This window comes from Canis aureus, chromosome 11, assembly GCF_053574225.1.
Source record: "Canis aureus isolate CA01 chromosome 11, VMU_Caureus_v.1.0, whole genome shotgun sequence".
Taxonomy (NCBI): domain Eukaryota; kingdom Metazoa; phylum Chordata; class Mammalia; order Carnivora; family Canidae; genus Canis; species Canis aureus.
The window spans coordinates 17787544-17792198 of NC_135621.1; the positions used below are offsets into that span (position 1 = coordinate 17787544).

At 46.2% G+C, this 4655-nt stretch overlaps 1 pseudogene; it reads right to left on the reverse strand.

The window, feature by feature from the left end:
• Positions 1-3017: 3017 nt before the first annotated feature.
• On the reverse strand, positions 3018-3313 carry LOC144322964 (large ribosomal subunit protein eL37-like; annotated as a pseudogene).
• Between the last annotated feature and the right edge of the window lie 1342 nt (positions 3314-4655).

The window sequence follows — 4655 nt, forward strand, 5'->3', positions numbered from 1 at the left end:
ATAGGAAAAGAAATCATGATCCCTATTTGAGCATTTAATTAAAGAATTGTTTGCTGTGGATAGATATGGAGGGAGGTTTTATCTGACTTCAGTGCAGTGACTCAAGAAATGGAAGAGAGACTGGAAGTTCAATAGGAATAATAGCATGGTAAATTAAAAAAAAAAAAAAGGCTTTCATGATATGGTGTCGGCCCTGAGTCAACGGGATGATTGACCAGACGTCTGGAGCCACCATCGGGGTTGGCATCAGGGTGAGCCAGTGACACCTGCAGAGAGGGCAGCACAGGGCACAGGGAGGTGGGGAGGGAGGCATCCGTGGGATCAGGGGAGGGCTGTGGCTGTGGTTTGATGACTGGGAAGCTCCAATCAGAGAAAGGAGGGACATGGGGCTTGTTGGGTGGCGTGGTTCCCGTAAGACAGTGCTCGGGACTGGGGCACTCAGAGAGCACGTCTATGAGCCCCATATTCCCCGGTTTGTCCTTTTCCTATGCGGGTCACACTGGGAAATGCCGAGGACACAGCTGTTGTAGAGAAATGTCAGAGAGATTAGGTAAATGATTTGCATGAACTATCTCGGGCCTATGCGCTCTCTCATCCTGGGATATAAAGACGTTATGTGTACTTTGCTCCCTTTGCTCCCAGACTCGGCCCGTAAGGGATCGCACTTTCTCCTCGGGGCATCTGTGTATTTCCCACTCCACATATGCCCAATATTATCCGTGGGCGTAAAATTATTTAAAAATAATTTTAATGTTTGTCCTTCTCCGATTGACTCACTTCACTCACCCTCCAGTTCCATCCACGTTGAAGCAAACTCTGGGAAAGGAACTAGGGGTGGTGGAAGGGGAGGAGGGCGGGGGGTGGGGGTGAATGGGTGGCGGGCACTGAGGGGGGCACTTGACAGGATGAGCACTGGGTGTTATTCTGTATGTTGGTAAATTGAACACCAATAAAACATAAATTTATTAAAAAAATAGAAACAAAAAAATAGAAACAACATAAAAAAATAATTTTAAAATGCAGCTGGATTAAGGCCTCCATGGTTTATGTACAAGACATTGGTAGGATTGTTGATGAGAGACAGACGAAGACCATCTCTCACTACTGTTAGAATAAATAAAGAAGAAAACGTCAGAACATCACAAATGCCAGGAAAGTGAGGATTTGCCGTCGGAAATGACAGGAAGCCCGAGTGAGGTGGACCATGCGCTGGGTGCTTGTGCTGTCCCAGCCCTTCTGCTGAGGTGCTAACATCCAGGGTGATGTTACTAGGACGTGGGCCCTGGGGGTGATCGGGTCATGAGGTGGAGCCCACGTCCAGGTCACCGAGCTTCTTGAGCCTCCTACCACGTGGGGACGCAGCACTAAGGTGACGATGTATGAATCAGGAAGCCAGAGTCTGCTGGCACCTTGGTCTTGGGCATCCCGGTGTCCCCACCCGGGATGTGTGTTGTGACGGGAGCCGCTTGGCTGCTGGCGTTCTGGACAGCAGGCCACACGGACGAGGACAGGGAAACGGAAGACTTAAGGGTGCAAGAGCTCAGTACGCTCTTAACGTGTGCATGTGCGTGTGCATGTGTGCACATGTGTGCTTACGGCTGTCTGTCCTGGGAACTCACTGGTTTCCATTCATGCCGCTTCCTGCGACTGATGCCATCTAGTCACTGAGGGAGCTGACCCCGCCGCACACTCAGCTCAACCTGTCAGTGCACGAGCGTGTAAGGCCTGCGAGGTGAGCTGCTTCCACGGCGACCAGTTAGCATCTCGCAGAGTTAGGCTGGTCCTGGTCCTGCGCGTGCTCTCTCCCCACGTGGACGCGGGCAGGCCTGCTGCTGTCGAGGCAGCACTTCCAAGTTTCATGGGTCACGCCAGCTGGCTCCCCTGGTTTCCTTCCCGCCTCCAAGACTTCAATGATCATTTTACAGGGGAGTGATTTTTGAGGTACACACTGGGGAGGGGGGCATAACTGTAGCAGTTGGGCACTTGGCTATATTTTATTTTAATGCCTTCAAAAAGATGATGAGTGACAACTCATCTATGAAAATAGTCTGAGACAAGCTTCTGAGAGCCCTTGCCTTGACCCACAAATCCATCTGTACGCCCTGAAATAGTAGGGTTTCTCCTGAGCGACCGAGGCTCTCCCGCCAGCGGCAACCTCAGCGATGGCCTTATGAGGCCGCCTCATGGTCTATAGGACTGGACCGAACCGCGGGCCATGGCCTTCCAGTCTCTCCTCTCCAACAAGGCAATTATCCTGTCTTCCTATGAACGAGGTCAACCTATGTCTATTCCCTCTATAGATATGTTGTCCTCTAGAGAAAAAAGTGCCCAATTATTCTAATCATGAGTGATTCTCACCCCCCAACCCCCCCACCTCCTCATCCCCCCCCCCCCCCAACACTGGATTTTCCCTCGAATCACCGATATAATGGCCACAGAGAATGTAAAAACCACTGTTTGGCCAGAGTAGCGGCTTAGAAGATGAAGGCCGACGTTTCTATTTCAGATGTCCAAATAACCCTATTCATTGCCCAGATACATGGAGCTGGGCTGGCCCTTAAAGGTCGTCCTGGATTGAGGCAAGAGGACCGTGTCTCTGCAATCCTGAACACACCGGCAGTTTGACGTGGGCCACCCAGCTGCCTGCACTAAGGGTACGTAATTTTGCACGAAGAAGCTCTTCTGGTCAAGGGAGAGCGATATCGTGCTGCCGGGAGCTGGGACTGAGCTGGGCTGCTTGCCCCAGCAAGGGCCATCTGGGCTTCTCACCCTCCCGCCCGATACGCTCTCTCTGTAACTGACCAAACCCTACATGAAACAGCAAGCTCTCTGTCACTCTCTCTAACCCCTCTGGCCACGAGCTCTAACCCACTCATTCCCGAACACACAACCGACAGATTTTTTTTTTCAGAATCCCAAATATAATTTATTTAAATAACTTTCTTGGTTTTTTTTTTTTTTTTTTTTTTTTTAAACCAGAACGTTTGTTTTGACTAATCGTTGAAATCCTTAGGATTTTAGGAACTGGATGCTGCAACAGCTGCCCTCTTGGGCTTAAGTGTCGTTCCTTCACAGAATCCACGCCTGAATCTGCAAAAAATGTACAATTTTCAGGTGCCCCATTCGACCCATTCGACCGGGGCCAGTGGTATTTCGCCTTTCAGCCTTGGGACTCCAGTTATACGTTCTCTTTTGCTTGGCAGGGTGGCCACACTTGCCGCAGGTGGATTTCTGAAGGTGGTAGGCCTTAGAGCCACAGCGGCGGCACAAGCATCTTATTACACTTTCTGAACGATAACGTCCCCTTTGTCATCTTGTTTCCATGGCAGACCCCAAAGACAACTTTCTTGGCTCTAATTACCTACATCCGTCCATCATAGATGTTCCTCCATTGGCCTCTCCTGTCCTATGGCTCTTGGTCCTTGTGCCACAGTGTTTCTGGATGTTTTCATGCCCAAAGCAATGGTGGCCTTGGACTAATCTCTATTTTTCACACTTTTTTCTATTTTCCCCTTCTGCCTATAGCTGCCAATAGTCTCCTTCTTTGCAAAGCACCTTGGAGCTCTCACGTTTGCAAATCTGTCTCCAGCTTCCTCAGGCAAGATCAAGCACAGCCGGTTCTGTGTTTTCACCGCTGTGTTTATCAACACCAGTAGCACATTGAGCATTATATTGTCCTAATTTGCTTCAATGGTGTTCCCCTCTATCTTAATTTCTGTATCATACCGTCTCCCGTGTATGCCTACGCATAGTAACTACTAGATACAGGTTCATTGAATGAATGAAAGAACAAATGAATGGCCTAGAAGGTTTGGTCTAGCACATACTTTTGAATATCAAGTCAGCAAATATGGCAAATACACTTAAGAGATTGTTGTAGGAGCATGTGTCTAGTGTGCTTCTCTATTTTACTTGTTTATGTTATTTTTCCATCACCCAGAAAACTGGAGAATCTATTGTTTCCACCTACATTTCCCAAATGCCTGAAAACTCACTAAATGTATGAGTAATATTTTTAAGCAATGATCTAGGAGCAAATCACTATGTTAAAACATTAAAGGATTTTTCTAAGACTGGATCTTTTGTGTTAACAATTCTTGATTTACCTATTTCTCTCTATAAATGCCATACACTTATGCTTCTGTATAATTTTTGTTGGATCATTAAATAGTTTTTTTTGTTTGATTATTAAATAGTTATTAAATAGTTATCATTAAAGAGTTAATAGTTATTAAATAGTTGGATATCTGTGTTTTTCAAGGTACCTTAATTATAACATAAACAGCGCTAAAATATTCTATTATAAAATATATGTTTTGAAAGCTTCTTGTAGCAACCAATCATTCATTTTTCTAAAGAAATATTTTAGGGTCCTGATAAATCCCACACTTCTACCCCATTAAAAAATGAGTAAGGACTTGAAGAGACATTTCTCCAAAGAAAACATACAAACGGCAAACTGGAAGTGACTTCTCAACATCACTAATCATTAGAGAAAAGCAAATGAAAACCAAAATGAGATATTAACTCACACCTGTCAGGACGGATAGCTTTAGAAGTTGTTAATTTGTGCAGTCTTTCTTATTCGCTCTGTGCTCATTTAGCCCAACTGACGGAGTTCAGTAGAGAAAACTATTGTTCTGTTAGTGTCCGAG